Genomic DNA, 25402 nt, shown 5'->3' on the forward strand with positions numbered 1-25402 from the left:
TAGGTGCAGTTTCTTGGTCACAGCTGTGTTGTGCTGAAACATCAAGTTAGTTCCAATGGTCAAAATGAAGATATCTTCACAGAAAGGAAAAAAAGAGCATAGTAAGCAACAGCCAGAAGAGAGAAATAGGAGTGACTACGTTAATTCTGAGTGCTAGATATGTTTATGTAGACTAGACCATAGTATCTAATTACAGTCTCTGTTCAGATGCTATTTTTATGATGTATCCAAAAATGAACTATTTAATTCCTTCTTTCAGCATTTTAATTCATTAATTTTATATTGAAATGTTTCCGTGCCATTATATTTGTACCACATGCTTACGGCATGCTCAGAAAAAGGACAACCATTTTTGAGGATACAAAGTTCTTATCTTTACTACTTAAAGTTATATATTTGTCCATGTAGGTTATTTGCAAAAATTTCTTTCTAATACTTTATACAAATGATATAATTATACCACATATTTTTGTGAATATTTTATATGTTACGTTTGTTCTGGTATTCCAAACTGCTCTATTGTCCAGACTGTGAAGACGGCCCAGCACCGTGATAATTCTGTTTCAGAGCACTGAAATACAAAGGGAGGTTAGTTTCCTGCTCTCGTTCACCTCAAGAATTAAATGACTTCAAAATTGTTCTTTGTTTTTAAAATGCAAGTTTCTTTCTTCCTTTCTCTTTTTCACATCTGATGACATGCCATGAAGTTGGTGTTGTCTCTTAGCAACCACACAGAATCTTTCCAGCATGATCTCTCCCCAGGTTGTGCCTTCAGGTCTTCCAATCACTGTTGTAATCAAGTCTATCCACTTTGTTCTTGATCATCCTCTTCTCTTTCTTTGCCTCTTTATTGCGTACATTTTCAAGGAAAAAGAGCGTCAATAGTACAACGACTGAAAGTTGCAATATGGCAACTGCAATTTTAATATACAAATACATAGCCTTCCTTCAAAAATGTTGTCATGATGGAGTAAGCATTTGCACTTTGATGGATGCTATATCTGAGGATACCCCCGTTAAATAGTTGTTCAGAACTTATTATAGTAAGAATTTGGTTCATGCTGGGATTTATCAGCTGTTACATGAGGTAATACGGATGTCAATACTGCATTTTCTGTTGAAGGATTCAATTTCTACTATTTTAGTGATTTGCAAATTGAGGTTTAAGGGCCTTTTTCTGCAGTCATGCTACTTAAGCTGTGAGACCGTTGGTGGGTTGTTGTTGGTTTTTCTGCTTTTAATTTGTTTCAAAATTCAATCACTCAAAGATAACTAAATTAAACTGATTTGCTGTTAATTTAATATGTATCTGACATATTTACTGTTACTTCTCTCCCCATGGCTTATTTATTGAGTTTTATTTATGTGCCCCAGATTTTGATTATGCAACTATTCAGTGTGGCCTCCACCAATAAAAATACAAAATATTAAACACAAAAGTAAAATCAGGGTAATTAAAAACAGTCTAGCTATTAAAAAATTGACAAAAGAGACGCACTTTTACCATTTTGCTTATCAAAGCAACTGGCCCCTCAGATAATCAGACCTTCCTTACACTTTTTAGAGATTTAAAGATCAATAGCAAAACCTTAAATTCTGATTGGTAGGCAATTAGCAGCCAACACAGATCTTTCAGTGTGGTATCACACATTTCCTATATCTTGTACTGGGCAGCAACCAGGGCCCACATTGGTACCAATTGCAATTTCCAGACATCTTTCAAGGATAGGCCCACATAGAAGTCAATACAGGTCACAATCATGATATAGATAACTGTTGCTAAGTCCAGCAAAGGTTGGTTTGTACTATTCCTAATGGTATAAACAGGTTCTTCAATACAACTGTCACCTGTAAATTCAGCAATAGCTGGGGGTCAAGAAGCACTCTCAAACCATGACCTGCTCTTTGTTAGGAACTGTAACCCTCTTCAAAACAAAGTTCACTTCAATGCCTGAGTAGTTTTCTCTTTCTCTCTTTGTCTCAATTTAATTCTCACTTATTTTCTCTCATCCAGCCCATTATAGGATTAAGTAATGCTCAAGGGTATTAATTATTTCCTTGGAGTTAGAGGGTAGGAAATAGTACCGTAGATGTTATCAGTATACTAATGGCATCTCATTGCAAAATTCTGAATGACTTAGAGCAGTTACAAACAATATCAGAGTCAACAACCTAGCTAATAGCCATATGAATGTGTCTCAATACAACAGACTGGAAATGCTGCAAAGAATGATGGTAAAAGAAAAAAGGGCAAAGAAGGGAGGGAGGGAGGGAGGGAGGAAGGAAGGAAGGAAGGAAGGAAGGAAGGAAGGAAGGAAGGAAGGAAATGCAATTCTTAATCTTGTATTTCAGATGAAACTTTACAGGAACTACAAATGGCTTCAGCCAAATGTATGTAGAGCTGTAAGGACACCATTTTTCAACCATCTTACAGTATTCAAGAATGGAATATTTTATATCAATGAATATTGATTGAGTTATTTCAGTAAGGACGACTTATTTAGTAAAGATCTTGTAACCGTCCAACACTTAGGGAGACATTAACCACCTCCCTTAACCATACGCAGATCCCAACCTGGCTGACTAAATAAAATAGGAGAAGCAAGAACATACTCAATAGAAATGAGAGATACTGCCCATTTGCTTGACTCTTGCTTCTCCTACTTTATTCAGAACTACATGACATAGGATGAACAGATTATTCCAAAGAAAAATTGTTCTGAAGGTAAAAGAGTCCAGGTAATATAGGGCTTTATAGGTAATAATAAAGTAGTCGCCGTGTATGAGTTGGGCAGCCACATAAATCTATTTAGTAAATAAATAACAAGCAGCATCTTGAATTGGAAACAGAAGAAATGCAGCTGTCACTGTTATTTAGCAAATCGTCTGTTATATTCTGGCACATTCTGTCTTTCTGGGCCAGAAACAACTTCCAGGTCATCTTCAAGGGCAGCCCCATATAAAGTGAATTATAATAGACTGTTAGATGACCAGTGCCTTTTGGTCCACAAACAGGAACAATTGGCAGAGTCACAAAACTTAGTCAAAGGCTTTTCTGGCAATGGGTTCTATTTACTGTTCCAGCAAAAGCCATGAATCCAGGAAAATTTCCAAATTTTGCACCAGCACTTTCAGGGGAAGTGAAACCCAGCTAATTAGAACAAACATGACATATTTCTGTATTCGCAATTTCTGGGAGGTTTTGCACCAGCAGTAACTCCAGCTTGTCTTGAATTCAGTCTCAGTCTGTTTTGCCCCTTCCAATCCCTTAAAGTATCTAGGGACCAGGTCAGGATTTCCACTGCATTTCCCGCTTAAACTATGGCAGAGATGCAAAGCTAAGTATCATCAATACATAGATTATATTAAATACAAAACTGACAGATTATCTTTTGTCCGCAATTGTTTTTGTTGGGCATAATTACGGATACTACTGTTGTGGACACTAAGTTGATGTTGAACTTAATTACGGCAGCAAGACTTTTAGTAGGTCAATATTGGAAAAAGGAGGAACTGCCGACTATAGAAGAATGGACTCTAAAAGTTTCTGACCTGGTGGAAATGGCAAAGATTTCGGCTTATTTGAAAGACCATTCGCAACAACGTTATATTATATTATTTTATTTATTTATTTTAATTCCATTTATATCCCGCCCTTCTCCGAAGACTCAGGGCGGCTTACAAGCTTAGCAGTAGCCTTCATTCTATGTATATGCCTGCTTATTAGGGCTTTCGGGGCCCCCCTAAGCGGCATTATTACAAAGTCAGCTTAATTGCCCCCAACAATCTGGGTCCTCATTTTACCTACCTCAGAAGGATGGAAGGCTGAGTCAACCTTGAGCCTGGTGGGATGCAAACCTGCACTAATTGCAGGCAGCTGGTGTTACTTAAGGAGGCATTATGGAGTGGAAAAAGTGGATTGATTACATCCAGAACAAATATGGGACTAAAAAGTTTCATTTAGCATTTGTATAAGTTTTGATGTGATATTAGTATTGCTTGTAGTCATTTTATATGAGCTAGAGTGCGATAGACTTAATAGTTTATTGTTGTTAACATATGGTTGATTATGATTGTTTTTACCTTTATACCTTGTATTTAGCTCTAGGAAGTCGGGGAGGGGGGAGGGGGGAAGGGGTGGGGGGAGGGTTAGGGAGGGTTAGGTAGGGTTGGGTGGGGGGAGGGGGGGAGGGATTGTTAAAGATAAAATGTATTGAAAAACTTTTCAATAAAAAACAAAAAAAACCCTGACAGATTATCTCCCTCAGAGCCTACAACAGAAACACTTTGGGAAAAGTACAGGTCTCAAGAACGTTAGTATGTAGTTATGCAGAAAGAGTGAATATGTTAAAGACATGTCCTTCACAAACATATATATAGCTTATTGCCACATTTTCAGCAGAATTAACACTGCTACAACAATTCATGTGATTCTTTACCCTTCAATTCTCACTTCTCAGGTCTAAAATGCCAGTTCTTTCTTTCTTTTCTTTCTCATAAAAGGCAATAAAACATGATTAACTAGACCTGTATGTAAAGAGAGTATTGCCTAATTATATTTGAAATGGAACATTATTATTTTATTTATTTTATGTGTTACTTTATATGCCGCCTATCTCACCTTGGGGCTACTCTAAGAAGCTTACAACAATGCTTTGATTGAAAACAATCCAATACTTCATTCTGTGAATGTGCAAGTATAAACAAGATTCTAGATTTGGATAAAGAAAAAAAAACTTGTGTTAATAATATTACTGGGTAGAGATGGTGGTGGTGGAACTTTAATATTGAATAAGGAAGACTGCAACTTAGTGAACACTGCATTCAACATTTTACAACAAGATCTAAACTCCAATGGGTGCAAGTGATTCCTATTATGTCATCAAATTAAATCAATATTTTTAAAACCAATAAAACATATTATTTTACACCATGAGATTCATACGCTCTTATGAAAATCAGGCATCTACGGTAATCTCATGACTTCACTCAGATCAAGTTTATACACCACTCGTGAATAATTGTGAACTAACATCAGTATTGTTAAGATTAAAAAAAGCAGCTACTTCCAAAGAATATTACCCAAACCATATATATATATATATATATATATATATATATATATATATATATATATATATATATATATGTATGTATGTATGTATGTATGTATGTATGTATGTATGTATGTATATGTATATGTATATGTATATGTATATGTATATGTATATATATGTATATATGTGGATCTTTGGTCATTCGGGTTTTTCCCCACGTAGAATTCTTCCAGAAGAAGGAAGCTGAAGCCACCAGCCTGAGGATGACGGATGGGATTCCGTCGAAACGTTGCTCCTACACCTTCAATTCTACGTGGGAAAAAACCCGAATGACCAAAGATCCACATACAAACACCCGCGAAAACCTCAGAAAACATGTATATATGTATATACAGTCATGGCCGAAATTGTTGGCACCCCAGAAATTTTTCCAGAAAATCAAGTATTTCTCACAGAAAAGTATTGCAGGAACATATGTTTTGCTATACACAGGTTTATTCCCTTTGTGTGTATTGGAACACAACAAAAAAAGGGAGGAAAAAAAGCAAATTGGACATAATGTCAAACAAAACTCCAAAAATGGGCTGGACAAAATTATTGGCACCCTTAACTTAATATTTGGTTGCATACCCTTTGGAAAAAATAACTGAAATCAGTTGCTTCCTATAACCATCAATAAGCTTCTTACACCTCTCACCCGGAATTTTGGACCACTCTTCCTTTGCAAACTGCTCCAGGTCTCTTATTGGAAGGGCACCTTTTCCCAACAGCAATTTTAAGATCTCTCCACAGGTGTTCAATGGGATTCAGATCTGGACTCATTGCTGGCCACTTCAGAACTCTCCAGCGCTTTTTTGCCGTCCATTTCTGGGTGCTTTTTGACGTATGTTTGGGGTCATTGCCCTGCTGGAAGACCCAAGATCTCGGACGCAAACCCAGCTTTCTGACACTGGGGTCTACGGTGCGACCCAAAATCCTTTGGTAATCCTCAGATTTCATGATGCCTTGCACACATTCAAGGCACCCAGTGCCAGAGGCAGCAAAACAACCCCAAAACATCATTGAACTTCCACCATATTTCACTGTAGGTACTGTGTTCTTTTCTTTGTAGGCCTCATTTCGTTTTCGGTAAACAGTAGAATGATGTGCTTTACCAAAAAGCTCTATCTTGGTCTCATCTGTCCACAAGACGTTTTCCCAGAAGGATTTTGGCTTACTCAAGTACATTTTGGCAAACTGTAATCTTGCTTTTTTATGTCTCTGTGTCAGCAGTGGGGTCCTCCTGGGTCTCCTGCCATAGCGTTTCATTTCATTTAAATGTTGACGGATAGTTTGCGCTGACATTGATGCTCCCTGAGCCTGCAGGACAGCTTGCATTCCTTTGGAACTTGTTTGGGGCTGCTTATCCACCATCCGGACTATCCTGCATTGCAACCTTTCATCAATTTGTCTCTTCCATCCACGACCAGGGAGATTAGCTACAGTGCCATGGGTTGCAAACTTCTTGATAATGTTGCGCACTGTGGACAAAGGCAAATCTAGATCTCTGGAGATGGACTTGTAACCTTGAGATTGTTGATATTTGTCCACAATTTTGGTTCTCAAAATCCTCAGACAGTTCTCTTCTCCTCTTTCTGTTGTCCATGCTTCGTGTGGCACACACAGACACACAATGCAAAGACTAAGTGAACTTCTCTCCTTTTTATCTGCTTTCAGGTGTGATTTTTATATTGCCCACACCTTTTACTTGCCCCAGGTGAGTTTAAAGGAGCATCACATGCTTGAAACAATCTTATTTATCCACAATTTTGAAAGGGTGCCAATAATTTTGTCCAGCCCATTTTTGGAGTTTTGTTTGACATTATGTCCAATTTGCTTTTTTTCCTCCCTTTTTGTTGTGTTCCAATACACACAAAGGGAATAAACCTGTGTATAGCAAAACATGTGTTCCTGCAATACTTTTCTGTGAGAAATACTTGATTTTCCGGAAAAATTTCTGGTTAGGACGCTGAGCTTGTCGATCGGAAGGTCGGCAGTTTGGCGGGTCGAATCCCGAGTGCCGCGTAGCAGAGTGAGCGCCTGTTACTCGTCCCAGCTTCTGCCCACCTAGCAGTTCGAAAGCATGTAAAAATGCAAGTAGAAAAATAGGGACCACTACGGTGGGAAGGTAACAGCGTTCCGTGCGCCTTTGGCGTCTAGTCATGCCGGCCACATGACCACGGAGATGTCCTCGGACAAGCGCTGGCTCTTCGGCTATGAAACGGAGATGAGCACCGGCCCCTAGAGTCGGAAACGACTAGCACACATGTGCGGGGGAACCTTTACCTTTACCTTTATATATATATATATATATATATATATATATATATATATATATATATATTTCGCGGGTGTTTGTATGTGGATCTTTGGTTATTCGGGTTATTATATATATATAATTTCAGAATTACAATATTTTTCCTTGCAAATCAGAACAACACAACTTATTGAAAACATAAGCACACTAGGATAGATAGAAATAAAAATAATAGAAATGAGACTGAAATCCAAAGGTGACAATTCCTTTCACATATTTCCTCATAAGGAACACACACTTTTTTAAAAAATACAGATGTAGTTCAGAAATACTGCAATGGAATGGAAACTGAAACTCTAATCAGAATGAAAATGTAGCTGGTCAAACGCATCATCAGTTTCAGACCTCAGTCTAGCCTCCACATTTTATCTGGTGACAGTTTGCCTTGATCATCAGTAGTTGAAAAATTCTTGTGCGTAAGTAGCATGAAACACACTTGTAATACTTTTGAACTCTGTCTTGGTTCCTGACTTCTCGTATCTGACAGAAAATTTTAGAAAGTTATTATTCCTTAACTAATAAGTAGAAATTTCTTTCCCCTCCAGAAGACTTCTCCAAACTCTCCACTGATGCTTCCTGATTAAAAATGGATAATTATAATCTTACATACAAAATGTAGAAAGGGAGTGTCCTTAATAAATGTTCCATAGTATCTATGATACTATCTATGTACACTACATTATAATACATTTTTGTAAATTAGAATGATAGAAATGCCAACTATGCACAAAGTGCTTTCAATGACCAACATATATGGGTGTATGTATATGAGGTTACAGAATGCATAAGCATTAATTTATTAACATGTCTAAAGAATCACAATTAATGAAGGGGACCCAAATTCATTATATCACAACCAAATCAAGTAATCTGCTTCTTGAAGATAAAGATGGATCTGCTTTTATCAAATAAGATGTTAATTATTAATAATTCCTGTAACTACACATAATAAAAAGCTAAAATTTACAATTTCACTAAAAGAGAACCATTGCTCAAAGCACACATAGGAAGCCATTTAAAACTACTCCATTGATCATTATGTCAGTCTGTTTCCTGAAAACCAAAGCATTATAAAAATCTTGCAGATTCAAGTAGTCACTATTTCCTAGCTTCCAGCCAGAATGAGATCAGCAACCTAAAAAAAAATAAATCCTTGTCCAACTTAAAATAGAAACAAGACATTTTTAATTGTTAAAAGTCCCTTCCTCTTATAAGTCTTCCTGAACCATTTCAGGAGAAACTTTTTGGAAAAGAAACTTTTGGTGGACAATTATTCTTCAATGAGCCAATTTGGCATAGTGGTTTAAGACTGCAGGCTACAAACCAGAACATCCTGAACTCCTAGTTCTGTCTTAGACACAAAGCCAGCTAGGTGACCTTGGACCGGTCACTGTCTGTGGGCTCTAGAAAGGAGGCAATGGAAAATCACTTCCAAAAACTTTTTGCAAGAAAAATGCAGGGACCATAGTGTTCAGGAAATTGCTAGGAATAATTTTTTTTAAAAAAACTATTCTTTAAAGGCACATCAAGCCAATTTGGAGCCTGCTGTGTTTCCAAGGTGCCACAAAATAACCATATAGAAGGTTCCGTGCCACTTGTCCATACTGTATACCCTTCAGTTTCAAGCTGGAAAGAAAAGTTGGAGCTCATTTTTTTTTGTAAATGAAAATCCTGATGGTGAAAAACTACTCTTTTATTTATTTAATTTTATTTACCTACCTTTCTGATTTCACACAACAGAATTATGCTGATCAGGAGATAAAAAAACATTTTGTTTGGGGGGGGCTGGGGGTGGTGGTAAATTACATGTACTGTATGCTAAGTATGTCTAGCTTGCTGACAGCCATTCCAAGTATGAAGGCAAAACTCAAACTATTCTATCTAGATTCTAGAGCATTAAGAATCAACCCAGAACACACTATTCTGTGAGTACATTAGTGCTGTCTATAAAATCTCACATTAGTCCTAGGCTCTAAATAGCAAAACTGGTTAGACCAGGCGTTCTCAATTCACCCAAGCACAAAAACTAGTAGTTTAAATATTGCTCTCTCTTTCCTCAAACACAATCTTTTATAAAAAGCTCATCAGGTTCTCCAGGAAGGAAGGAAGGAAGGGAGGGAGGGAATTGTTGATTCAGATTCAGTGTATTTTTTTATTCCACAAAGCTTTCTTTTGATACAGCGTTCAAGATGCTATTGAATTTATTGCTCTTTTCCAAGCAATTCATATTATTATTATTATTATTATTATTATTATTATTATTATTATTATTTATTTATTTATTTATTTATTTATTTATTAATTAAATTTGTATACCGCCCTTCTCCCGAGGGACTCAGGGTGGTGAACAGGGCACATATAAATAGAAAATACAAAAATTAAAAGAGAATTAAATAATCGCCCAGATAAAACAATAACAATATAAAAACCCATTAAAAACCCTAACATTCCCCATCAGGCCAGGCCAGGTTGTTCGAATAAATGGGTCTTCAGACCGTGTCGGAAGGAGCGAAGGTCCGGTGCCGTCTGGAGCTCAACCGGCAGCTGGTTCCATAAAGCCGGAGCGCCCACAGAGAAGGCCCTCCCCCTGGGGGCCACCAGCCGACATTCTCTGACCGGAGGCACCCTGAGGAGGCCCTCTCTATGGGAACGCACAGGGCGGAGGAAAGTTGACGCCGGCAGCAGGTGGTCCCCGAGGTACTCTGGACCCATGCCATGTAGGGACTTAAAGACCATTACCAGAACCTTGAATCTCACCCGGAAGACAACTGGTAACCAATGCAGCTCGCGGAGCAAAGGTGTAACATGGGTGTACCGGGAAACTCCCAAGACAACTCTCGCGGCCGCATTCTGTACCAGTTGGAGCCTCCGAGTGGTCTTCAAGGGAAGCCCCATGTAAAGAGCACTGCAGTAGTCCAGACGAGAGGTCACGAGCGCATGAGTGACCGTACACAGGGCATCCCGGTCCAGATAGGGCCGCAACTGGCGCACCAGGCGAACCTGGGCGAAAGCCCCCCTAGTCACGGCTACTATATGGTCTTCCAGAGTAAGCCGTGAATCTAGGAGGACTCCCAAGTTGCGAGCCCTATCCACGGGAGGTAAAAACTCACCCCCCATAGAAAGAGGTGGAATATAAATGATCATGTCATAAGGTTGAGAATCACATTAAATAAAGCAGATTTCCACATAAGGAAGTTTATATTCTTGCTATCCAATGATTTCATGGATTGCTTACTTCCAAAAAATATTGATATATTGACACTAATCTTACTAAGAGGGTTAACCTATTCTCACAGAATGACCTAGCTCTTTGACAAATACACACACATGTTGCAGAATACTGGTAAATGCATATATATATATATATATATATATATATATATATATATATATATATATATATATATATATATATATAAACAAGCAAAACAAAAAAGTTACTTTCCCCCCCAAAATGAACATTTGTATGTATTATAAACACCGTTATCACATGCACTTATTGATATAGTTTTATTGCATTTATATCCTGCATTTATTTTTTAGAAATCTTTATGGTGTGGCTCTTTCCTATTTTCCCCACAACTATCACTGGGTGATGTACAGTATGATGAGTTGAGAGAGAGTGTTTCCTGCCTTAGGCCAGGGATTGGACTAGAAGACCTCCAAGGTCCCTTACATCTCTATGATTCTATGACTAGAAATCACAGTCTCGTACAGTATCTTAACCACTTCACTGAACTAAAAGTCGGCATGATTGATAATACTTAAGATAATAACTGAGACCTAGTTGGAAGCTGGAGCAGTATCTGTCACTATGGGACAAATCTTCTGGACTCAGAGCAAGGAATGTATTCAAATAAAGGAGAGCCAAATGGGGCTGAATCTGTAACACATTAATGAGAGAAATTAATTAGTAGATGCAATACTCCTAAATCCAAACTTCTCAAAGTTTCAATGCTTCTTGAAGCTTTGCCTCACTGTACTGAACTAGGAACTGTTCTTTTTCTCTTCTCACTTCTCCATGTCATGAAGGAAATAGTATCCAATCCACATTGCTTTTGCATACCACCAATGATATATATGCTGAAATTCAATCTTATATTATAAACTGAGGTTACATACAAACAGTCTGTACTTCCGCTTGAAGGCTGAAGTCAAGTAAGAGACAAAATTTGCTTTATGGTTATGCAACTGCACAATTTTAACTGATTTTGTTATGTTTGTAGACATCTTTCTCTGGGCAGGATGCAGGAGAGGATTTTTGTGTGCTTATAAAAAGCTTTCATTGAAAGTTCTACTTTTTTGTGCTTTGGTTGATATTGTGCTACATAGAAGCAAGTATGTGGTCTGACATTTGGAGAGTAAATGCCCACTTTTACCTTCAAAGAAGGTTGGGGCATGGAAGCAATAACCATTGCCTAAGGAAGTGAGGAGTTGAAGGAAGTAAAAGAACACAATTTAATCACAAAATAAACTTTTTTTTTTGCTGTTTTGCATCTTGTTAATCAAAAGATTTACATTGGTTTGGGCATAAAAACAAAAAGAAGCCAGGATTCTAACTAATGACACCATCTAAATATGGTTTGTTCTATATCCCCCTTCCAAATTTGTACCTTGTGATAGATTTGGGTCTTCAAACAATGAGGCCTAAACAATTATTTAGCAGCATGAAGGACCAGATTATACTTTTAAAAGGTAGATTTAGATTGTTAGGGGTGGAAAACCAAGAAGGAAGCCATAAAAGTTATAACGAACTTCCCCAAAGCCACTTACAACCCAGTTTTAAAGATATGATGGCTGCACCACCACCACCCTCAGTCATGTCATTATATTTTGGGTGCACGGCTTCCATCTTTATAGCCATTTGCAGCATTCAGTGGTTATATGACTACAATTTGTGACTTTTTTGCCAGTTTTTGGCAAAAAAAAAAACTGGTGAAAATTGATTTGCTTAATGACTGTGCTTTTTGCTTTGCTTAGTCTTGTCATGTGATGTTAACTTATGGCAACAACAATTTACAACTATAATTCTGGGCTCACTTATGGTTGTGTATGATCGGAAATGTAATCTGTTAACTTTGGATAATTTTCCTCAGTGAATACACAAGTATAATTTTGACTCATTTGTTTAACTGGATTCTTTTCATGTAGTTTTAGGATTAGTGTGCGGAACAGATCGTATTTTAGGTCATATTTATACCCAAAATAACCACCACCACCCTGAAAATTCAAAAGGATTCCCAAACTTTTAAGCACCACAGTAATTGTTCTATTATAAAACAGCATATTTATTTTATTGATTGATTCATTTTATTTTATTTCTATAGCCTCTCTTCTCAAGAAGTGACTGGGTGCCATGCAACATAAAGACAATTTTAAAAATACAAAATAAACATATATAGTCATCAAGTAAATCTATTCCCATGGATGTTAAGGTAGCCAAGAAATGGGGCTTTTAATACTCTCAGCCCCCCCACACACACACACTTGGGCACATAACCAGGTTTTCACCACCTTAGAAAAGCAAACAAGGTAGGATCATCCTAATCTCTGAAGGGAGAATGTGGCTAAGAGGCATGTCTCCTGGTCCCTGCCAGTCAGCATTCCATGGCTGACAGCACCTGTAACATACCCAACCTACCAGATTTGCTTAGTTATCAAATTGGATGGCTAGAAATGCCTGGGAGAAGCCAGTCCATTAAGTAATTTGGCCCCAAGCCATGATAATAGTTGTATTTTGAAAATTAAAATATGAAACTAGTCATTATAGTTAAACTGTTGGTTACTCTATTACTCTTTTCCAGCTTTGTTATCAGTGATCCTTTAACTTGAACTGGAGTCCTTTACATATTATTTACTCTGTTACTGCACTATGATCTCAATTTCATAAAATCAAGAAAACTTCATCCAACATTTAAATCGGTATCTGTGAATCTAAGCATTTTTAAAATTAAGCTTGTGCCGCTGCAAATATGGCTTTTCTCCTATGGTTTCAGTCCATTCATAAGATCAGTCAAAGCTTATGTACTAGTTTCTTTTTCATATGTACAGGGCAATACTAGTTAGAAACAAAGGAGCTGGAGAAAGAAATCACTGCTTCTACTTTACATGTAGTACAGCAGGGGTTCCCGAACCCCCGGTCCGTGGACCGGTACCAGACCGCGGCATACCAGCAACCTGTCTGCACAAACAAGCAAAGCCCCATCCGTGGGATGCAAGCAGCACACAAAACCATGCACTCTCCGGTCCGTGGAAAAACCTTTCTCCACGGAAGTGGTCCCTGGTGCCCAAAAGGTTGGAGACCTCTGTACTACAGCATGTGAACCATGCAATGCAGTCAGTAAATTATGACTTATGGGTATGTGCAACTCAATTTGGCTTATTTAGTGAACCAGTCATGGTTTTACATGTTATGTGAACAGAACCACAGTAACTGGGGGAGAGAATTTGACTGTAGTTTGCCTAAAAGATAACTTCAAGCTACAGTTAATGAACCTGATTTGTTTGGATATAAATCACACTTGATAATTACTGTAGTTCTCAGTTTGGATGTCATAACAAACAGCAGTTGAAAACAGAAGTAAATACTTTTACTTTCCTCCTCCAAGCCAGCCAGGGAAAGAGTAACAGATTAGATTAGAAACCAATGCAAACCAGAGAGATAGATGTATACACATGCCTCCATAAGACATATTGTGGGAGTTGTTCTTTTTGAATCCCACACAAAGGCCATTAATATTTAAGGCAAGAAAAGACATTGAATCCAGGAGGACGCCCAAGTTGCGGGCCCTATCAACGGGGGGGGGGGAACACCTCACCCCCCATAGTTAATGATGGAAAAGATTGGTTAGTCTGAGATGCCGGTATGCACAGCCACTCAGTCTTGGCAGGATTGAGACGAAGCCTGTTTTTCCCCATCCAAACCCGGACCGCCTCCAGGCAACGGGACATCACGTCAAGGGCATCACTGGGTTGGTTCAGGGTAGAAAGAAAAAGCTGGGTATCATCAGCATACTGATGATACCCCATCCCGAAACCACAAATGAGCTCACCCAGCGGCTTCATATAGATGTTGAACAAGAGGGGCGAGAGGACCGACCCCTGAGGAACTCCACAAACGAGAGGCCTCGGGGTGGACCTCTGCCCTCCCGTCAACACCGACTGCAAGCGGCCCAGGAGGTAGGAGGAGAACCACTGTAAAACAGTGCCCCCCACTCCCAACCCCGAGACGCCGCAGTAGGATACCATGGCCGATGGTATCAAAAGCCACTGAGAGGTCTAATAGGACTAGGACAGAGGAACAACCCCTGTCCCGAGCCCGGCAGAGATCATTCACCAGCGCAACCAATGCCGTCTCCGTGCTGTACCCGGGCCTGAAACCCGATTGGTACGGGTCCAGATAATCAGTTTATTTATATTTATATTTATTTATATAATTAAAATAGTCACACTATTGTCATAACTTTCTAATGCAGATTTCACCACTGTGATGCACCTGATATATGAGATGAGAATTTGGAGTCTCAACATTTCTGGAGAACCTCAGATTGTGAAAGCAGCTCTAATTAATTGACTGAGTGACTGGCTTTACTGCCAAAACCTACCTGTGTAAGGATCTTGTGGGTGCAGACTTAATTTTAATACAGATTGAAAGGTAAACATTTAGAAATACTTTTATTCCAGGATGTATAATGCCATTTGCTAATTTGTTTTTGAAATTACTGTCTTTAGGAAAAGACATGATCAGAGATGTGGAAGTATTCCTAATGGATAAACTTAAAAAGGAAGTTTTCAACCATTTTTTAAAATGCTTACATGCTAATTGACAGCTAGAGAACAGAAATAGATACCGTATTTTCCGGCGTATAAGACTACTTTTTAACCCATGAAAATCTTCTCAAAAGTCAGGGGTCGTCTTATATGCCGGGTGCTGAAAATTTAGGGACAGGGCTGGCTGGAAAACCTGGAGCGGATCTCCCATTTAGTCTGTGCAGGGAAAGCGGGACCAATTGGAGAAGAAGCTGCAGTCTGTGATTTTTTACAGGCTGGGGTCTGGGCGTCTTTCCTTCTAAAGTTGAAGAGCAGCTGTAGTATATCCCAACTTGAAAGGCAGGTGGGGAAGGCAGCAGCCAGAGCAGCGGCTTAGCTCTAAGGACACATTTGACTCAGGAACTGGGCGGGCTGGCTGGAAAACCTGGAGCAGATCTCCTATTTGGTCTTTTTTTTTAAAAAAATCCCATTTATATCCTGCCCTTCTCCGAAGACACAGGGTGGCTTACAATTTAAAGCACAAATCAATGTGCTTAGCAATAGCCTTCATTCTGTGTATATGCCTGTTTATTAGGGCTTTCACACACCCCCCAAGCAGCATTATTACAAAGTCAGCTTATTGCCCCCAACAATCTGGGTCCTCATTTTACCTACCTTGGAAGGATGGAAAGCTGAGTCAACCTTGAGCCTGGTGAGATGCGAACCTGCACTAATTGCAGGCAGCTGGTGTTACTTAAGGCTCTGCGCAGGGAAAGCTTTAGAGTGAATTAGGAAAAGTGAAAAAGTGAATTAGGAAAATAGGGAACGGTTGCTGGAATTGGGTATGTGTAGTTTAATGAAGAGAAGGGCGAGGGGTGACATGATAGCAGTGATCCAATATCTCAGGGGCTGCCACAAAGCAGAGGGAGCCAAGCTATTCTCCAAAGCACCTGAAAGCAGGACAAGAAGCAATGGATGGAAACTAGTCAAGGAGAGAAGCAACCTAGAACTAAGGAGAAACTTCCTGACAGTTAGAGCAATTAACCAGTGGAACAACCTGCCTCCAGAAGTGGTGAATGCTCCAACACTGGAAGTTTTTAAGAAGAGACTGGCCAGCCATTTGTCTGAAATGGTATAGGGTTTCCTGCCTTAGCAGGGGGTTGGACTAGATGACCTCCAAGGTCCCCTCCAACTTATATTATTATTATTATTATTATTATTATTATTATTATTATTATTATTATTATTATTATTATTATTATATCCACTTGCACTGTTTTATGTTTACATGTTTGATGACAAACAGCCTTGTTTATAAGTGACAGTTTTCCTACTAAGCACCTGCATGTCATAAGCATTTGAATTAAAATTACCATATTAAAATCAAATCTGATGTTTTTTGATTTTTATTTGGTGTGCGTTGGAAGAGGGGTAGTCTTATACGGCGAGTATAGCCCAAACCCTATAATTTAACAGGAAATGTAGGGGGTCGTCTTATATGCCCAGTCGTCTTATACACCGGAAAATACGGTATTCTGTGCCCTTCTTATTGAAGACCTGTTCTTCAATATTTAAAAGATAATTATATGGCATTTTCTATCAGTGGATTGAAAATCTGATGTTACTTGCAACTTATGAACAGGTATAGATTATATAGGTAAAGGTAAAGGTTCCCCCACACATGTGTGCTAGTCGTTTCCAACTCTAGGGGCCGGTGCTAATCTCCGTTTCAAAGCCGAAGAGCCAGCACTTGTCAGAGGACGTCTCCGTGGTCATGTGGCCAGCATGACTAGACGCCAAAGGCGCACGGAACGCTGTTACCTTCCCACCGTAGTGGTTCCTATTTTTCTACTTGCATTTTTACGTGCTTTCGAACTGCTAGGTTGGGACGAGTAACAGGCGCTCACTCTGTTATGCAGCACTCTGGATTTGACCCGCCAAACTGCCGACCTTCTGATCGACAAGCTCAGCATCCTAACCCACTGAGCCACTGCGTCCCTTTATAGATTATATATGTATAGATAAAATGAATATCCTTTACTGAAAAGATTGTGTAAAGTGTTATTTAAATATATATATGTGTGAGAAGCCCCATATATGGTTCACTAAATTCACAAATTTTGTAAGAAGCTATGGCCTTCCTGTCTCTTTCGTAACAGGGGAACAATCTAAAAAAAGAGCTGCCCAAAGAATTAAGGCTATTGAAGCACAAAACGATATAGCCATCCCTACTAAGGTGGGTAACTTGAAATAGCTGAGCAAATACAAATACACTTTTCAAGCAGACAGCTATTTGAAGTTACAACTGCCAAAATATCTTAGGGAAATATTCACACAAGTGAGATTTGAACAGCTTGACACAATGGTCAGATATGGGAGATTCCACTCCATAACCTATAATGAACGTCTCTGCATCTGCTGAGCGGCAGAGGTTGAAGACCTGGCTCACTTCCTATTTCACTGCTACCTGTAAAAGAGGGTGAGAGACAGGTATCTTGGCCTATACATTAAATGAATGAACCATTGGGACTCCCATAACAAAATATTTTATGTGTGGCCAGAATTTGAAAATTACATTTAACATAGCACAGTACCTGAGCAAAATGGTTCAGCTGAGATCGGCATATGTGAGACTGATTGGGGTAGACTGTAGGGGTGATAGTGAAATATAATTTTATCATATTTTATCTATCTACATCTTAAATTGCCGTATTTGATTCTAATTTGATTCTACATGGCTTAGGCCCGGGGTACTTGCGAGACCACCTGCTGCCATTATCAACCTCCCTTCGCTCGGTTCGCTCCCACAGAGTCAGCCTGGCAACCCCCAGGGGGAGAGCCTTCTCTGTGGGCGCGCCAACCCTCTGGAATGAACTGCCTCCGGAGCTGCGGACGGCCCCTGACCTTTGGTCCTTCCGCCGTGACCTGAAGACATGGATGTTCCAACTAGGGGGCCTGGACTGATTATGTTTTAAATTTGGCTTTTATTGGGTTAAATTGTCATTTATTTATTATATCCATTGTTTAATTCTTTTTTAAATTTTGTACTTTATGTTTTTTGACTTTTTATTGTTGTGAGCCGCCCTGAGTCCTTGGGGAGAAGGGCGGCATATAAATTTAATAAATAATAATAATTTCTTTTTAAAAATGTATTTTATCCCAATTTTATTTTAAATTGTATTTTATTTCTATTTCATCCTAAATTATATTTTAACTAATTCAATTCTAAATTGTTTTTACTGCATTTTAGTATAATGTGTGCTTGGATCTCTGCACCTTGATATGGCCCACGGGCTAATCAATAAAGATTATTATTATTATGTGTGAGAAGCCCCATATATGCATGAATTTATCCTTGCCTTTTATCTTTTTCATTTTTTTAATTTAAACCCCTGTACAGTATAACAAAGCACTCCAGGTAAGCTTTAAACTACAGCTGAAAATGTCGAGTCATCATTTTATAATTCAGAGGATTCTAACTTTCAAAACATTCTACAAATTAGTGCCAATATACGATATATTTGTTAGCTCTAATTTTGCCATCAGTTCTGAAAGCAATTTCATTCAGGAATATGAATTTTAGAGAATGGTAGAAATCTGATTACCCAGCTCTTTTAACAAAAGCCCCACACAAATTTTTGATTCTATTGACAATAACAATACAAAACTGACTTTTGTTAGGGACAAAAGCAATACAATATTTCAAGCCTTGGAAAAAATACCTAATGTTCTTTTTCACATGCATTCACACTGTATTATGGGTAGTAAGGAGTCATCTATTCATGATGATATAACTGTACGGATGAATAAAATTATAGAAACCTAGTTCTAAAACCGATCATTAGTTTTAAATCATTCACCCAAGAGAGGAGGCCACACCTGAGCCTAGCCTCATGCAAACAATATTTGTTTACACTTCTAAAAAGAAATTAACTATCTCTACTATGCTTTTCTGCAGAACTATTAGTAATTAAAGAAACTGCATAATTTAGTACACTGAACTCCACCCATTTAAACTGCGTTCTAGGGTTTGAATTATAGCCATGGATAATCCTTTTTAAAAGCTCTCACTGATCCATAATTTTTATCAACTATTCTTTTAATAGACATATGTACCATTAATAAACCTTAACCATTCCAATAATAATTAATACATTAATACATTAATTTTTAAAATTAGAAATCTTTGGAGGCAATTTATTTCTAATTTTGTCTTTTTCCACTTTTATCTTGTTCCAATCTAATAGTGGAACCCTGGGCAATAAGCAAAATACAAGTATCAGGTACTTATCTCACTAAAACAGACAAGGCTACAATCTCTTAAGCAATTTCAAATCATAAGGCAAGATGTCCTTTATTTCACTTTACATTACACACAGAAAAACTTTTAATGGATGCTATCACCAGACAAAATTGCATGACAGAAGCATCTTCTTGCAGAAGCAACCTTCAAGGATGAAAAGATCCCTTAATTTTCCCATCGGCTTAAGTTATAGAAAGAATTTCACTTTTTCTGCAAAGTAAAGGCCCTCAGCATTTGGTTATGAATCCAGACTCTAAATTTTCACAAAAGGCACCATCATGCACAGATTCGTCAACTGTGGGGACCTCTCCCTTTTGTCATCTCCCCTTTTCACAAGGATTTATTTATTTTTATTATTATTTTAATCCCATTTATATCCTGCCCTTCTCCGAAGACTCAGGGCGGCTTACAATCTAAGCACAAATCAAATGTGCTTAGCAATAGCCTTCATTCTATGTATATGCCTGCTTATTAGGGCTTTCGCCCCCCCCAGCGGCATTTTTACAAAGTCAGCTTATTTTATTTATTTTTTTATTTATTTTAATTCCATTTATATCCCGCCCTTCTCCGAAGACTCAGGGCGGCTTACAAGCTTAGCAGTAGCCTTCATTCTATGTATATGCCCAGTGGCGTAGCGTGGGTTGTCAGCACCCGGGGCAAGGCAAGTAATTTGCGCCCCCTAACCCGTGGATTTTAGCACTCGAGTCTCTTCCACCGCTGCACTGTCCCTCCCCCAGATAGTCCCTCACTCTCTCTCCGCACCGCACCGCACACCTGGCACCCCCCCTCCACAGTGGGCGGCGACCCGGCGGCTCGGATCGGATTCGCACAGCCAGCACTGCAGTGAGAGAGAGTGAGTGAGCCAGGCAGGGGCAGAGAGCTGCGAGTGCGACCGCGCCCCCCCCAGATGTTGCACCCGGTGCGGCCGGCCCCCCCTGCACCCCCCACGCTACGCCACTGTATATGCCTGCTTATTAGGGCTTTCACACACCCCCCAAGCGGCATTATTACAAAGTCATCTTATTGCCCCCAACAATCTGGGTCCTCATTTTACCTACCTCGGAAGGATGGAAGGCTGAGTCAACCTTGAGCCTGGTGGGACTCGAACCTGCACTAATTGCAGGCAGCTGGATTGGGGCACACACAAGAACCAATTGAAGCCGTGCTACACTGCAGTTCCATAGGGCAACCGTCCCTCCTACCCAACACTTCCAACTCTCCGGCAGATAATCCCTCCACAGGCCACGCCACCCGGATTCTACCGATTTCTGGAAAAAGGGTGCAGATCAGGCAGAGAGACGGCGAGGAGGAGGAGGAGGAGGAGGAGGAGAAAAAAGAAAAAACGACCCAAGGCCACCTGAAAAGCTCCTCGCCACCAGCTCCCCGGGAAAGCACCGCTTCTCCCACCACCCCCCCCCACCCCCACCTCTTCCACCACATACCCGGGTTTGGCACTGGGAGGGGAGCAGTCGAAGAGGCACCTGTTTGGGCACGAGAGCCACAGGATCGCTGCCTGCTTACCGTCCAGCTCCCACGCTGCTGGTGCCGGGGGAGGAGGGATGCTTCTCCGTTCCCCTTGGCAACCAGGCCCTCCACCTCTAGCGGCGGGGCTGCCGATTGGGGGGGGGGAGAGGGCGCGCGCTCTTCCTCCTGCCCACCACCCCCCGCGGCGTGCACGCGCCGCCATATGCCAGGGGGACCGACGCCTCTGCACTCGCTCGCTCCCGCGCCAGAGCGGCCGCGGCCTCGCGGCTTTCTCCCTCGCCAGCCCCGCCCGCCCGCCCGCCCTGCCTCCTCCCGCCAGAGGTGCGCGGCTGCTCTTCACCCGCAGCGAGAGTGGGCATCCGCCCTCCATGGATCGCCACCACTGCTTCCCACCCCACACACACGCACACACCACGTCCTGGAGCCAGGCCGATCCCCGCTTCCTTTCACCTTTTTGCCGCCGCCTCCGGCGCCGCCGCCACCGGGCCAGAGCCACTGCTGCCGCCGCCTCCATGCCGGGGCTCCTCAGCCCCGCAGCTCTTCAACGCCGCCTCCGCCTATGCCAGGGCTGCCTCCGCCCGCCGGGCCGCCCACTGCGTCAGCTTCGTAAACCCCACTACGCACCCAGCGGTAACCATGGCCACGATGTATGTGCGCACGCCCTCTGGTGGCCAGTGGTGCAACCTGGCAGGGACGGTGGCCAGAGATGCCCCAGCGGGGCGAAGAGGATTTCCCGCTGCCCCTCTGGGCTGAGGAAGAAGACTGCCGAAATGTGGGGGAAAACATTGCTTGTTTTTTTATTAATCTTTAAAAAAGGGACTTGCGAGACTCTTATTTATGGAATACGTCACTTCCCCATAAAGAGAACCCTGCTCTATGATCCATCCTGCACTTGAATGGACAAAAGCGATGACTTAAAGGCATTCACAGATGGAAGAGCAGCGCTCTTTAATCCTAAATACACAGGGAGTGAAGTGGTGTATTACACAATCAAAAGGAAGCTATGAAGCATTATTTAAAATGAATGCATTGCTTTATAAACGTTTTTATCTGTGATGTGGAAATTAGGTTCTAGAGCTGTTGAGCCTCAACAAATAGCATTATTTTCTTGAGAACCAGGTATAAATAAATAAATAGGAAAGGAGATAGCTGTAGCAAGGAAACTAATTTAGATAAGAGCAGAAGCAGTAGATAGAAACTGCTGAAAGTTGTTACTATATTAATTTGAAATAAATGAAAGCTCTTTTTGCATTATGTTTATTTTTTATGCGCCTCTAAGACATAAAAAGATAAGACACATTAGTTCATCTGTTGCTTCTGTCAAGTAAGGAACACAGAGCTGACTACACAGACTTCCTTTATATAGTGCCAGTGGGTGTCCTTCAATTTCAGTCATTCCTGGTAGGCATGATAAATAGAAGATTACAACTACATGAACAAAACTATTGAAAAAAGATGTAATGTGCTTCTTTAGAAGCTTTGCTTTGATCACAGCTCCCAATGGTATCTAATAACTCAGAAAATAATTGAGAATAGCAATCAACTAATATTGTGCAAGGAGTTGCCTTGAGAAAAAGAAAAATCCAATTGATTGTTTTTCAAAATAATTTGCAACTGACTTTTAAGGAGGTTCAGTTCTCTCAAATTTATTCATAATACTGACCATAAAATTATAAGAATAAATCACATAAATTAACAATGGAGACTATAAATAACAGCATTAAGTTCAGCATAGGCATTCATAGTGAATTTTTGACTTTCATTTTCCGCTCTTAGCAACCACTTTCACAGCTTCCCCCAAACCCCCAATGTTCAAATAATTAATGGTGGACTGTTTGCAAAAATCAATCCAATCTAATCATAAACACTACTCTGATTTGAAGACACATTAATCTTCCTCTTCCAGTCTCTCCCTGATAGCATTTTATATAAGAATTAAAATTATTATTTTCCTCTTTATAATGCAGTTGTGCAATGGAACATTTGCAGTATAAGAAAGCAATTGGGGCCACAGCTTCTTTGATTATTATTTTTTTTTGTAAACCAGCGCAGGGTTAATTAGAAACACCTATCACAGGTGTGTGATGTTCTCCTTGGAATTGCTCTAACCATTTGAATATTTACACAGATTTGATGAATAGCCACAGTTTGTTTTCTTTTTTTATATAAACTATTTCTTAAAAAACCCTACCCTTGCTATTGTTTTTTTAGGTGGTTGGGATAAATGTTATTTCAAAGAGCCTGTATGATACAGGTATGATGTAAAATTTCAGAGCAGCAGGGGCTAATTTAATTAATCAGGAAATATATGGTTATAAAATGCAAACAGCAGCTCTCAACCTTTTACTACATTTATTTGCAATTTCAAGTTGCTCAAGCAAAATGTGTCCTAATTTCATCTATCATTGACAGTCAAAATATTGAGTCAAATTGGTGAGAATATTTTATCTATAAAAATATCCAGCAAATTGGCCAAAATAAGCACAGATACCAGATCTTGTACCTTCAGACTGTACACAAAAGAGGCTGTTCATCGCTTTAAAAAGCTCTCCACTAAATGACATTACAAAGATAAGTGTTGGCAGAAAAATAAAATATTGAGCTGTAATCATTGCTAAAGTTCTAAAAAATTAGTACAGATTGGTTGTCGTCTGTATCAGAGTGTATTCATTGTACAGTCTCAACTACTTGGGCTTTATTCAGTAATCCAGTCACTTAATTGCTTTCACATCCTCAAACTATCAACATGTTCATGAGAGTCACAAACATTTTTGGCCCAATGTCATCCCTGTTCCTAGTTTAAATCAAGATTGTAAACATTTTCCAGCCTAGGGAATACCTGGCCCCTGAAGGTATGCTAAAGACTGCATTCTGGACAGAAGAGGGTAAGGCCAAGTCAAAAACTATATCATTCTGATTACACTCCATGTATTTAATAATGTTCCGATTCCATCACATTAAAAATTACAGTTTGGCTGGAAGGCATACCCTAAACTTCAGAAGCCCTTGTGTAGCCTTGGGGCTGTAGGTTTGCACTGTTCCTCAACTTGGGTTTAGTGTTACATTTGGTAATTTATGTACACATTTGGGAAATATTCACACATCCCTTGCATTATTCAGATCTTGATAATAAGAAGCAAATCTGCACAGTGTTAAAATGATTTATAAAACTCCCAGCCCATAGATTAAAATGATTAAATTATACTGTCTGCACTAAGGCATTTCTTATTCTTTTTAGAGTGAATAGCACTTTGCAAACTATAGAGATTCATACACTTTTTTTCCCTCTAGTCTAGTGCCATGTTCTTTTACCAGGATTAAATAAAATGTTTGTGTTCTTTCTCACCACCATATCCATCAATTGCTATGCTGGCCACTCACACTCATTGTAGTTGGCCAATTATACTGAATAAGGTAAGTCAAAACTAATCCATCAGTACAATGCTTCTGCCTTGGAATTTCATAATGATTAAATATAGCAAGGGATGCTTAAGTTAGTTTATGTAGAACATTTAAGTGTGAGCCCTTGGGCTGCTTAATAAGGTAAAAAAAAAGTCAAACTGAGAGTTGCATAAATAAACCACTAGATAATTTGGAGGGCTTTTACAAATTCTGAAGCCTTTAAATAAAGTATGAAATAATATAATATAATTTCTATAAATTTTGATATAGCTGATCCTTCAAAATTCAAGGTGCTCATACTAGAAGCTACAATAAATACATTTCTAATAACAGGTAGTTCTTACAATCACAATTGAGCCCAAAAATTCTGTTCTTAACCGAGACATTTGTTAAGTGAGTTTTGCCCCATCTTGCCTCAGTTGTTAAGTCAATCACTGCAATTGATTAGTTAGTAATCCAGTTGCTAGGTGAATCTGGCTTCCCCATTGACTTTGCTTGTCAAAAGGTTGCAAAAGGTGATCACATGACCTTGGGCCACGGCAACTGTTATAAATATGAACCAAATAGCTGAATTTTGAACACATGATCATGGGGATGCCATTGTAACTTTGAATGGTCACTAAATGAACTATTGTAAGTCAAGGACTACCTGTATTAATATTAGCAGTAAAAAGTCTAAAAAAAATCACACAGGCAAGAATGGTTTATTCTATATAGTTGTGAGCACTCAATACCTATAGCAAAGTTCATTTACTGGTTAATAAAGGCATTTCTATTCTGCAAAATTTCTGCTTGCTGATAGTGAAATCCCATACACATTTTGAGGTCTTGAATAATATCATTAGCCACCTTTCTCACCCCTAAAGGACTCTGTTGTTTTACACAAGCATGTTGGCAGTGGCAGCAGTCCTAAACTAGATCCTCATAAATAAGAATTACAGAGGTAACTACATTTCAATAAACACTGAAAATACTGGAAATTCTATTGGCAATACAAATCAAGGGTTTTATGTAGCAAGCAGGCCGTTGCATGTATTAGTTGTCCTCCAT

General features: G+C 39.5%; 1 protein-coding gene across 8 annotated transcripts in view; it reads right to left on the minus strand.

Annotated features, from left to right (window-relative positions):
- DAGLA (diacylglycerol lipase alpha) overlaps nt 1-25402 on the minus strand; it is a 131809-nt gene that overhangs the window by 88195 nt on the left and 18212 nt on the right. Inside the window, exon 1 of one of the 8 annotated variants that reach the window (XM_081314569.1) lies at nt 21401-21516. The exons of 1 other annotated variant lie outside the window; for it this stretch is intronic. The gene's annotated coding sequence lies outside the window, so the exon portion shown is untranslated. Of the gene's footprint in view, nt 1-20986; nt 21107-21362; nt 21517-25402 lie in introns of those variants that run through there. 6 more of the 8 variants (XM_081314574.1, XM_081314573.1, XM_081314575.1 and 3 more) reach the window with 6 other exon arrangements.

This window comes from Vipera berus, assembly GCF_964194415.1.
Source record: "Vipera berus genome assembly, chromosome: 1".
NCBI classification, from domain to species: Eukaryota; Metazoa; Chordata; class Lepidosauria; order Squamata; family Viperidae; genus Vipera; species Vipera berus.